Below are 13,896 nucleotides of genomic sequence, written 5' to 3' on the forward strand. Positions count from 1 at the left end.
GGCGCTGAAAAAAAAGTCACTTATGACCATTGTTCACACTTATGATCCTTGCAGTATCCCCATGGTCACATGATCAAAATCCATACCCTTGGCAATTGGTTCATATTTATAACCCTTGCAGTGTCCTGGGCTTATGTGATCACATTTGCAACGAGCAAATCAATAGGGAAGCCAGCTTCAGTTAACAGCTTGGTCACTAACTTAACAACTGCATTGATTCACTTAACAACTGTGGCAAGAAAAGTCATAAAATGGGACAAAATTCACTTAACAAATGTCTCACTTAGCAACAGAAATGTTGGGCTCAGTTGTGGTCTAAATCGAAGATTACCTGTAAAATGATCAATGTGGGATATACTTGAGATTCATAGATTTAACTCTATGTAAAATAAATGAACAGTGAAATAAATGAACAGTGGAAACTTCCCTGAAGCTGAACAGCAAGAGTTCAAATGCGATTGCACTGAGTAAGGAACATTAGAGTTCCTTCAAAGTTCCTTGCTGGAGGAGAATAATAAGGATGATTATGTGTTCCATTAAAAAACTTTTTTGTTTGGCCTAAGCTACTTTTGTTGGGTGATCCTAATACAGGATATATTGTTTTTTAAAGAGGGAATATACTTACAGTTGCACCAGTCATAAATTGTGTCATGTCCATAATTTAGTAATGCTTAGAGGAATATTATCATTCTTCTAAAAACTGAATTATTGAACAAAGTACATATAATATTCTTGCAAATAATAACTGAACATAGAATTATTCATCCTAGAAGATGATTTTTATATCCCCTAATCGTTTTAGACCAGGCTGTGCTTCTCCAACAATATGTTCCAAAAAAACATGAGAATTTCTATCTGTTCCTTTTTATCTACCAATCCTTGTGAGGGTAGCAATAATCCAGTGCAGATGTGTGTGATTTATACATATGTTATATATTAATTATTTTGTTGTTTCTTTCCTAATAATCACACCAAAAAACCCCAACATACTCTTCCGTTTGCAGAACAATTCTTTTACTCCTGAAAGGAGTCATTCACACATGCATATCATACGAATTTGTGCAAATAAATTGAAATAAACCCAAAGATATTATTATTGTTGTGCAAGAACTTGTGCAACTATTGCAAAAGGCAAGGAACTGATATTTTTCATGGCCCTGCAATATATAAACTCTTGGGCAAAGTTTTTGAACCAATCAGTTACTCATACTTATGGCTATTGGACTTTCTACTCCCATATCCAGCTTATTGGCTTTTATTTTCATTGACCCATCATTGTGAGATAACATTTTCAGCGAGTTTTCTCAACCATGGGTCTGTTTATTAAGCCATCACAGTTAATTGTGATTACACAAAAAGAGTATTACTGTAGGGAGACCTATGTTACACAGCTAGAATGAAGAGGCAGAGAACCAGTGAGATGTTAGGGACAAAGCTGTATGTGCCAATGAACTAGTAAAAATAGCAGCAAAAAATAAAAATTAAAAAAATTGAAGAAGCAATTAAGAGTTAAGAATTAAGCTAGGGTGATCATTTATTCGTTGCCTAAGAGAGAAAGGAAAAAGGAAAGGCGCTAGAGGGAAGGGGAAAGGTATGTGCATGAAGGTTGAAGGTAGGAATGCACAGTAGGGTAGCTAAGTAAATACAAATATAGAAATCGTTACCGGCATTTAGATATAACACAATATAATATCTGCTGGCTTATCTAAGAAGTAAATATTGATGGATAGCTTCAAGACTCTCTCCTTTCTTGTGATTTTGTACTTGTCAGCTAGAAACGTGTGCGACATCTCTTCCCTGGGCCACTGGTTTCTGCACCAATTGAAGCTTCTGAATGTTCTTTCAAAGGCAGCCCTATATACAGCATAGTGCAGTAATTCATTCAGGATTGACCAAAGCACAAGTGACTGAATGCAGTACCTCAAGACTCAGAAAGGGGCCCAAAGACCCCTTGGCCAAATGCTGCCACCTGCTCCTTTAACAGGAGCTGTGAGTCCAGGGGCATTCCCAAACTAAACACTACTTCTAGCTGGGCTGGTGCAATTCCATCCAGAATTAAATATAATATATCCCTTGATTTAGGAAGTTCTAATGCCTAAAGTCACTCCATCTGTTAGGGTTGAGTTGAAGCCCATTCATCTCTATCCAGACCTCACAGCTTCCAGGCACTGACACTCAGCATCAGTAGCACCAGTTGACTAGCCAGGGCCAGAGATGCAGAGTTTCAAATAGAAAAATGTTTTCTGTAAAAATAAGACTGGATTAATCTAAAAAGCCACTCAAAAAATGTCAGTTTTCATAGAATCCAAGGATTTAGAGTAGTAGACTCTCACAATATTTAATGTCAGGGAGTGAAATTCAGATGACTGTTCTACTTATCACTTATTCACACTTGGCTTATGGGCTCTAAATCTGGACTTCTACCAAGGACTAAAATGGATAAGTGTAGAATAGAATAGAATAGAATAGAATAGAATAGAATAGAATAGAATAGAATAGAATAGAATAGAATAGAATAGAATAGAATAGAATAGAATTTTTCATTGGCCAAGTGTGATTGGACACACAAGGAATTTGTCTTGGTGCATACGCTCTCGGTATACATAAAAGAAAAGATACATTTGTCAAGAATCATAAGGTACAACACTTAATGATAGTCATAGGGAAATATGTAGGGTTATAAATGTAAATAAATGAATGTAGATAAAATAGGTCCTAAACACTTCATAGGCCAGCATTTTGAACTTGATTCAGAAACAAACCAATGTGAAATGTAGAATATCGGATACACATGACCCACAAAAAAGATCCCTGTTAACTGACTACATTTTAGACCAGCTGGCGCAGACTGAACTGAAGCTTTTTGAGAGCTTTTTAAAGTAGCAATCCCATCCTGATGTTCTCAGTGACAAGGTCTGATTGTGCATTCAGGATCCTGTATAAGTATGTTTTAAGCCAGTTTGACTTTCAAATGATAACACAAATGCTCAACATTAAGGGATGTAAGAAGCTACAGTCTTGATTATTCTGGCATCATACTAATTGGCAATTATGAGAAAATAAATAAACAATTTGATACACAGTAACTTACTGCCAGTTATATGTATGATCTGGACACTTTACAAAATGCAATACTATTGAGAGCTACTCCTTCCCATCTTTCAGCTGACTTTTCCCCGACCCTTAGCCACAGTCTTCTATACAGATCTGTAGGTTTGTGGTTAGATTTTTTTTTTTTTAGCCTAATAATCCCTACAGCTTTTTGAGGCAAAGGAAGAGTTGAATGGTAGGCTTTGTTTGTTGCCTATTCTTGAGCTATTGAAGCATGCTATATTTAAGGAATTTCAGCCAAATAACCCCACCAGCCAAGAATACAAGGAATTAGTATGTATATCCCTCGTTACATTTTTAAAAAAATATTTATGTTATTGTAAATTGTCAGAGTGCAGCTGGGCTTGGGTTCCAAGGCAGAAAAATCTCATGTTGGTACATATGTGTCCAGCTGGGAAGATTAAAAGCTATTTTGCTGAATCCCTAAAATGAGGCTATCTCATAGAGATAACTTTTGTTTAAAAATATAGTGGGGGGACTGCCTCGTGCCCTATAACACCAAAACGGTGAGCCATTATTTTTCATTAGGAGACTATAGATTATGGCTTGCCATTAAAAGAAAAATAAAGCCAAAACTTTTGACATTGGTATGAATAGTTTTATTCCTTTTGTACCATCAAAACCAAGACTATGTTAGGAATTAAGAAGAAATCTGCAATATTATCTCAAAGCCTATCAATTCAAGATTCTTTCTTTTTGGATGCTTTGAGAAATCCATAAAACAGGGCACCCAGATGAGGTCCATAATCAAGAATCAACAAAATGAATAACTATAGATAGACTTTTGTTGTATAAGGTTTGCCTGAAGGAGATACGTCCTGGAATACTTCCCGGTATGCATTTATTTATTTGTTTGTTTGTTTGTTTTAAGATTTATTTTTATTTATTTATAAATTATTTATTTATTTAAAATAAAACATAAAATTATTTATTTATTTAAAATAATAAAGGCAGTAAATTAATTAATTAATTAATTAATTAATTATTTTTATAAGCAACTCCAGGCAACAAACATATCTAATACTCCTTCCTCCTCTTATTTTCTCCACAACAACAACCCTGTGAAGTAGATGGGGTTGAGAGACAGTGACAGTGACTGAGACATGCTGAAGGAGGGACTAGAACTCATGGTCTTTCAGTTCTAGTCTGGTGTCTTAATCATTAGACTAAACTGGCCTATTTCTCATTCTTAGCCTTTTCAGCTCTAAAGCCTAAGGCCTAAAAATATGGTTCATTATTTTTTAAAAAAGGAAAGCGGTATTTAAACAGTGACACTGAATTGGGTGAAGATAAATGTTTTTCCTGCTCTCTTAGGATACAAGAGATGCTCCGGTAAAGTTGAGTGCATAATAAACCTATGAAATTTACTTCCTTGGCGAAGCTCATGGTGACAGCAATGAATTTTGATGGCCTTAAAAAAGGATGAGATTAACTTTTAAAAAAAATGATATTGACAGCAGCTAGTAAAGACGGTTATATTTTACTTTCAAGAACAACCTAAAATCCCAACTAGGGCTGGGTAAATCCTTTGAAAGAGCTCTTTCACAAAACTCAGGAGTATATACAAAGGACCTGTCTTCCAGTGAATAAAAGTCCCAGGCAGAAACAGCTCCCAAAGTTGCCACATACTCTGTGAGCCTGGAAAAAGAAGCAGCTGTTTTACTGACTTGAAAAGAGATGTTTCATAATATCCTGCTACCTAGGATGCAAAGGAGCGTTTTCAAAGGAGTCACACAATTTTACTGACTACAGGTCTCTTAGTGGATCGTTACTCTATATTGTTTAAAGGGCTTCTATATCAGTGGTGGGTTGCCCCCGGTTCGCACCGGTTCTATAGAACCGGTAGTAAAACCAGCAGGAGGCTCCGCCCACCGACACTGATATCATCAGAACGCTTCTGCACATGCCCCGTTGCGAATCAGTAGTAAAGGTAAGTAGAACCCACCCCTGTTCTATATCCCTTGTGTTTATTGCAGGTAGGTCACCCATGATGAGGAGGGTTAGGCTAAATATGATTTCAAGGTAATGGCAACTCACTAGAACATTTTGCCAAGAAAACCAAATGTGACATGATATTAGATTATGAGCCATCCATGCAGTGGTGAGTTCTAACCAGCTTTACTATCGGTTCTCTTCGTGCACACACTTTGTAATCCACTCTGCCGCACCTATCAGCTGGGCTAAAAAAGAAGAAATAAAAGGTAGAAATAACACAGGGGAGGGTGGGAGGGCCCAGCTCCCAGACAAAGAGAACCGGTTCGGTAATGTCATATTGTCACCACTACCGGCTCGGCCGAACCGGGCTAAACCGGGAGGAACCCACCACTGCATCCATGTATACAATAAAGCAATTTGGTCATTTGCATCCTTTAAGAGGGTTGTTGAAGCACTTGGAGGTTTATCTACAGGAAATAGTTGCCTCCTGAAAAAGCACCTTTGGGACAACTATGACCTGAATGACTGAGAATCTCTACAGACCTTTAGCTATACAATTTGGGGTGAACACCCTTTGAATGGTGTGGGAGTAGGAATGGATTTTCAGGGGGGGAAATGCAGGCTACAGGAACTCTGAGGACACAGACAAGCCTCCAAGTGCTTCAACAATGCTAAAAAGAGGCAAATGACCAGCTGTCTGCAAGGAGTATAAATCCTTCCATTCCCCACTATCCTGTCAGAGCTGAAGAAGCTTCTTGGATGAAAAGCAAAATGTCTTCAAAGAAAAAACAAGAAAGTCCAGTTGCCTCCTGAAAAAGCACTTTTGGAACAAAAAGCTGAGATGGAAGACCTTGCAAAGTAGCAGAAATGGTAGTGAAAGGGGCTAATAAGGTCAAGAATTAGAACCAGATGAAGAATAATTGCATGGGGTTTGGTTGAAACATCTGACTAGTCTGCACCCACTCATTGCCAAGCAGTTGAACATCAAACTGCAACTACAGTAGTCCTCAACTTACAACAATTCATTTAATGACTGTTCAAAGGCATTGAAAAAAGTGTCTTGTGACCATTTTTCAAACTTACACCCTTTGTAGCATCCCCATGATCATGTGATCAAAATTCAACTGGCAACTGGTTCATCCTTATGACCACTGATGTGTCCCAAGGTCCTGTGATCACTTTTTGTGATCTTCTGACAAAAAAAGTCAATGGGGCAGCCAGATTCACTTAACAACCATGTTACTAACTTAACAACCTCAGTGATTCGCTTAACTGTGGCAAGAAAGGTCCTAAAATTAGGCAAAACTTGCTTAACAAATGTTTCACTTTACAGAAATTTTGGACTCAATTAGAGTCATAACTCGAGGACTACATGTAGTTGAAATTGAAGATCAGCTAATGTCTAGCAAAACTTATTTGATACTAAAAGATCCAATAAAAGGGGCAGCACCAGGCAATTACCTGCCTACCAACAACTTTCAGATTGCTAATTGATGTTGTAGCTGATGCAGTCTAGCAACATCTGCTTGAAAACAAACTCTTTCCACCTGAATAGAAAAGAAACTGCCTAAATACAGGGGGGAACAAAAGACGAACTTTTAATTGACAAGATGATTTTGGAAAACTATAAGAGAAGGAACTTGGATATTATATTGAAGAAAGAAGATATAAAGGAAGGATACCACAACTATATGGAAAGAGAAAAATATTCCCAAATCAGTGATTCATTCAGAGATTTGATTATTGAACTAGGGCCAAGCATTTTGGAAAGTAAAGTGAGTCCTAGAAAAAATTGCCAACAAAGCTGCAGGTGTTGATAAAATACCATCCTAAAGCTTTCAATTCTTTCAAGATGATGGTGTTATTGTGTTATTTGTAAGCTGGTATAGAAAACACAGCTGTCACCAAGGGATTTTTATATTCCAAGATCTAAAGGAAGTTATGCGAAATAATGTTCTGACCACTGAACACATGTTCATCTCCTATGCCAGTAAAATAATGCCCATGATTTTGCAATTCAAGCTTCAACAATAGATACAAGAAGAACTGCCATACATGCAAACTGCATTCCAAAGAGGCAAATAGCAATAGCACTTAAACTTATATACCACTTCACTAGTGGTGGGATTCAAAATTTTTTATACTGGTTCTGTGGGTGTGGCTTAGTGGGCATGACTTGGTGGGTGTGGCAGGGGAAGAATACTGCAAAATCTCCATTTCCACCCCAGTCCAGGGGAAGGATACTGTAAAATCTCCATTTCCACCCCAGTCCAGGGGGAAGGATACTGTAAAATTTCCATTCCCTCCCCACCCCACTAACCTGCTTTCCTGCTCCATGTGCAGGGCAACAAAAGAAGACCCAGCTGATCAGCTGGGACTCGATCAGCTGGGACTCGGGAGGCAGAATAAATGGGGGCAGGGCCAGTCAGAGGTGACATTTCCGGTTCTTCAAGCTACTCAAAATTTCTCCAGAACCGGTCAGAACTGGTTGAATGCCACCTCTGCACTTCACAGTGCTTTACAGCCCACTTTAAGCTGTAATTACAGAATCAGCATATTGCCCCCAACAATCTGGGTCCTCATTTTAGTGATCTCGGAAGAATGGAAGGCTGATTCAATCTTGAGCCGCTCAGAATCGAACTGCTGGAGTGAGCAGTCTGTTAGCCGTGCAGTACTGCATTCTAACCACCATGTAACCAGGATCGCACTGGTTATATCCAAAAGACAAGGAAATCCCAGAAAGATGTCTGGTTCCACTTTATTGATTATAATACAGCTTTTGATCGCAAAAGTCCCTTAAAAGCATGGATGTACCAGGCTACCTCACTCGCCTACTGAAGAATTTATGCAATGATTAAGAAATATTGGTTAGAATATAACGCAAAGGAACTAAATGTTCAATATACTATCACTTTACAAGTAGCCCTTGATTATACCCATTTGTTTAGTGTCTGTTCAAAGTTACAATTGCACTGAAAAAAAGTGACTTATGACTGTTTTTCCACAATTATGATTGTTGCAGCATCCCCATGGTCAGATGCTTGGCAATTTGTTCATATTTATGATGGTTGCAGTGTATTGGGGTCATGTAAGCTTCCACATACCATGTGATCAGATGATATCGCTCTGATGGCTAGAAATGAGAACATCAGAACTGTAACATCTGAACCCTGAGATCAACTTGACCTCAAATCGAAGCATATTTTTGTATTATTTTATGTCTGGTGTTACAATATCTAAGTTTGAATCTATCACCATATTTTGTGGTAGTCAGTTCCCTCAACAACTCTCAACCTTTTGTCAAGCTATGCCTAAATTATAGAATTACAAGTCACCATGTGGATTTAAACATGAACGTCAAACTCATTCCGGTAGCAAGCATTTGAGAGCATCACTGATCTTTCAAATGACTCTTATTGAACCCAATTCTAGACCTTCCTACAGTCTTCTCCACACCCATTTTAAGCCTTATATTTTTAACGTTCTGACTGTACTTTTCACCTTACTTACAAGATAAATACTTTGGCCAGTTTTATAGCCATTTGCATTCCGTCATTAAATTACTTATCTCTCCGAAGAAAGTGGGTTTTAATTACACACAATTTACATTATAACAAATCTGTGTTGGTTGATTGCAATCTCTAAACTTTACAGTCAGATTCGCTGATCTGCTATGCAAGGCAAAAGTTAAAAACAGTTCAAAGGTCATCCTACCAGCGCAGTGGTATTGCAGTTATCAAAAAGCGTGGATGTCATATTGGTTTAGCAATTTAGGGTGGCGAAAGTGAGCTTGTTCAGTTGCAACATAAATCACTGCAGCCAGAAAAGTTTCATAGTCAAAACAATTGAGTCAGAGAAGTTGATGCAAAAGCTCAGAGATGTTGCTTTCTCTACATTTAGCTAGATAATGTATTTCTGTTAACATCTGCCTGACACCTTAGATGAGGTGGCTCCCAGAAATGAGAGTCCCAGTTGCGCTGCCAGAGCTAATTTCTGACTCCTTTGGTTATTTTATCCTAAATAAACAAAAGGGGTTTCCCACATAAGAGGGTGAAGACAATAAACTTGATATCCTGATACCAATCCCAGCAACTGCTACTCTTATGTAAAGCATATTCCATCATCTTCAATGATGAGCTTCAACCTCAAACTGTCTACCGTGGACCTCACCCCATTCCTAAGAGGTTCACGGAGGGGCATGCATAAGCACACCAGCGTGCCTACCATCCCTGTCTTACTGTCCCCATTTATCTGTATTTACTTCCTTTGTTCATGTTTATGTTCATACTTATATTTCTTATCTTGTACATGTTTGACAAAATAAATAAATAAATAAATCTTCCTCTGTTATCCCCAATAAAAATCAAGATTAATGCTCAACATAAGCATGGCTTATGTTATGTAAAACAAAATAGTGCTCCTTCGTGGGTACGTGATGCGCTGATCCAATAAACCTGATGAAAAACAAAATACTTCAGGCTCATTGAATGGACAGTGTGAATTTTAACACAGCAGCTTGTTTCATCTGAGAGGTCTGAATCAAATGAATAAGTGAACCAGTGCTGCCTGAATAAAGACTGCTTTTCAAGTTTTAGAAGTGGGAAACCTACCTTATCTAGACCTGGTTGCCTACATTAATGGATGACTGCTTAGTCGCTAGATGTAGTGAATGAGTTACTCTTCTCTTTTCAAAATGTGTTTTTGAGGATTTCCAATTATTTATTGCAAAGACAGAAATCTGGAAATGATTGGTAAAATGGAGAAGGGAGCTTATTCAGATGACCAAACATTGCCTTCACAAATCCTGCTCTTCAATGACATTTATTTCCTTTTTCCTGTTCTTCCTGCTTTTATTTTATATTCAGCATCCAACCTCAAATAGGAGATATTCCAAATTCAGTATTGTAATTGCTGCCTGGTAAATGATACAGTTGACTACACTTTCCCTGAGAGACCCTGAACATGGCTCATTTGACCATTTCAAGTGTCATGCACAGAAATTATTTTCAAACCTTGAAGTCACCAGGGAAAGGTCATCAATAGTCTTAAAAATTGCTTAAGAATACATGATCATAAAAAAAAATTTTTTTTTGTTAAACTTGAGAGAACAATTTCAAAAGTTTTTGGTGGTGATTGCTGCTGAGGGAGGGAGGGAGGGAGGTAATATTGTTATCCTAGAGTTAGGTGATTAACAGATCGCAAGTAGTTTTGATGGCTTTTTTACTTTTATAAAATTGGGATTTACTAACAGCAGGGCTGTTAGTACAACAGGGCTGCCTGTTACAGAAAACCTTTCCCCTTGACCTGGTATGCTTCCCTAGTAATTTACCATGCAATTCCTCAGCCAATTTTTTTGAGAGGGAAAGACCAATGGTAGCCAAGCTGTGTTTATGATGAGTTGTGTTCCCTCACATATGCCTCTGGGGAATGAAAAATAGCAAAAACAACAACTCCAAACCCAGAAGTATTTGCGGCAGAATTCTTTTACATCCTCATCACCTGTTCGGCCTATTCTTAACTCCCATGCCTTCTTTTCCTGTTCCCCTTTTCCTCCCCACTCTCTCCTCTGTCCAAAAGCCTCTAAACTCATCATCTTGTAAAGCAGTCCAAAGCTAGGCCAAGTCAGGCCCGAGGTGAAACTGCAGTCAATTTGCATGATTTATATTGAGCCTAGCATTTGAGTAGAGGGGTTATTTTGGTCCACAGCACATTCAGATCCATTTGTGTATTTTCTCCACTTGTAAGTGACAGAGAACCCAAGTGTAGGAATTGGCACGAATCCCAGTTGCTGGGTCTTTTTCTGTTTCCAGTGCACAACACATACTCTCTGCAGGCTGAATTGGTAGACCTGTATTTGCCACTCCTTGGCACAATAATATTTGCAGAGCGTTTGCCCTCCCTTGCTGCCATTGGGGACCCAACCATCTCTCTGTTTTCCATGCCTGGGACACACTGTCCATGGAAAAATAGCCCTCATTAAAGAGAGCAGGTTGCAAAACAAGGCGACTACCTGACTGCCTTTTATAGGATACTGAAAAAAATATCAACTTGAAAGCAGCCAACATACACTGAGTGTTTATGTCTCTCTTGCATTTTGCTACAGGATGGCTTATTAAATGCCTGGCATTGATTTGACATGTTTGCCTGATATTGTAGTTACTATTCAGTGCCTTAGCCAAGTGTTCACCGCCTCATTACATAAAATGATTTTCAAAAGCAGTAATAGCAATCTGTTTATTGAAACTGATGAAGATCTTAGAATAATGACCTGGGACTGTGCCTGTGCCCACCCCAAAAAAGATCAACGGATTTTGTTAGCTTCTGCTCATTACTCACACAGTTGGGAATGCTCTTATTTAATGCCATGCCTTGAGCTGGGTCCCAGCTTACCACTGAATACGTTTTGAGCACCAACTCTGAAAGGTGGCTACTTAGTTTGGTGGCTACCGGAGAAGCTAGTGGAGACTCTGCATATTGTACATGGGCTGCAAAAATCCAAATGGCCACTTGCTGGCAGCAAATAGTATCTGTTTGCTACACAGAGTGGCCTTAATGAAGCGCCATTGCCATCATCACCTGGCTAGTGAAAAACAAAATGATACCAAGGCAATCTGAAAAAACATCTTAGAGTCTTCCTAAACCTGGGAGAAGGACAAACTCAATAGTGGCAACCTATCCTAAGTGCTGCAGTTGAATGGGCAGCTTGGAACAGTCTTTGACATGTAATCTACTTCATCTTGCGAAGTATGTCTCAGCAGTCATTTTAGTATGTGCCATATACTAAAAACAGTCATAGCAATCATATATATTTTAGACACATCCAAAATATATATCATTTTAGACACATCCAAAATATGTACAACTGCAATTTAACTTATTTTAGCTGTGTGATCGATTGATTCAACATCATTTATTTAGCGCCCCAGTTTAAATGACTCCAAGCAGTATTTAAGATCATAATATAACAATGCAAAAACTCCAAACGCATAACCAGAAACTAGATACTGTAAATGTTCATTTAATTAGGCTGCAATCCTAAACACTGTAAGAAGTAATGCTAACTGAGAATAAGGCGCATTCCTGAATAAATTTGCATAAGATTGAGCTTGGGATCAATAACTAATTACAGCTGCTGGAACATTTTGTTTCTAGAGGTGGAGTGAATTTGAGATCATGAGAACCAAGAACTCATTACATAAGAGCTGTTCTGAAATGTTTTCTGGCTTTGAGGGCATCTTAACAACAGTAAAAGAAAAGGTAACTTTCACAGAGATGACAAAACTGTGTATTATGCTAATCAATGCATTTCTGTTAATGTTTCACCTGAAGAAATAATGTTGGGGTAGAAATAACAAGAAATGTGCTTTTTTCAAACACGTTTCCCTTTCCTTTTTATGCTTCAACCCTATATATGTCTATCTAGAAATCTTACTAAAATTAAGCTACTCCTGATGCTATTGGATGTCAGATTGCCCTTAGCCATTTTACCTGAGACTCCCTAGGTCAGTGGTCACCAACTTGTGGTCTGTGGACCACTGGTGGTCTGCAAGAAAATTTTGGTGGCTTGCAGAAAAATTATTTGCATTTTTTTATATTGCACTAAATCAGGTGTCCTCAATTTACGGCCCCTGGGCCAGATACGTGCAATGAACATTTGTGTTGCTGCAGAGAGTCTCCCCCTTTGCGGTCTTTTTGTGTGGGTTGGAAGGGGGCAGAAATTCTGACGGGGTCTGCTTCAGCCTCCTGGTGTGGGGCTTTGGGCAAAGGCTGGAGGGAAGCGCCGCTGGTGGTGAAGAGCTGGAGAGCCTTGTTCCAATGGGACTGCCTCATGGCCTAGAACTGGCTGACCATCTCAGCCCACTGAGCCTCCAGGCACCAGTTCCTGGCCTTACACTCCCACAGGTCTTCCCTCTGCTTGGAAAGCCTATGCTCGGAATCCTTACTGAGGTGCTTCTGCTGAGCCTCCTTCACGGTCAGATCCAATCTGAACTGAGCCAGCTATTTTGCCAACTCTTTCTCATGGTAGCTGCTTAGCTCCAACAACTGCTTCCTGTTGGGGCCCTAAGGAGCCGAGGCGGGCAGGCGAGGAGTGGCTGGGAGGGGAGGGGCGAGTAGAGGCCGGTGAGGCGCCCCTCCACGTGAGTGACATTGAGTTGGCCATGCTCACCCACTCACATGACCACCTAGTCACACCCACCCAGCCGGTCATTAGGCAGATCATATTAATGGTCAGTGGGATTTTAAATTATGAATTTAGTGGTCCCAGAGGTCCGAAAGGTTGGTGACTCCTGCCCTAGGTCATTAAGAATCTGAGAAGTAAAGGTTTGGAGAGTTCCATGGTCTTTCATGTAAAAGAAAGGCTTTCTTGCACATGATCTGTCCTACAAGGCAATAGAATAGAATAGAATAGAATAGAATAGAATAGAATAGAATAGAATAGAATAGAATAGAATAGAATAGAATAGAATAGAATAGAATAGAATAGAATAGAATTCTTTATTGGACAAGTGTGATTGGACACACAAGGAATTTGTCTTGGTGCATATGCTCTCAGTGTACATAAAATAAAAGATACGTTCATCAAGAATCATAAGGTACAACACTTAATGATAGTCATAGGTTACAAATAAGCAATCAGGAAACAATATCAATATAAATCATAAGGATACCAGCAACAAGGTTACAGTCATACAGTCATAAGTGGGAGGAGATGGGTGATGGGAACAATGAGAAGATGAGAAGATGGTGACAAATTGAAACCCAAGAAACAAATCAGTTCCCAAACTGGTTTTTTTTTTTTTTTTTGGCAAGCCATTGTGCCCCACAAAATGAGCTACTAAAATTCAGCTG

This window comes from Pantherophis guttatus, chromosome 2, assembly GCF_059756535.1.
Source record: "Pantherophis guttatus breed Tessera chromosome 2, ASM5975653v1, whole genome shotgun sequence".
Lineage (NCBI taxonomy): Eukaryota > Metazoa > Chordata > Lepidosauria > Squamata > Colubridae > Pantherophis > Pantherophis guttatus.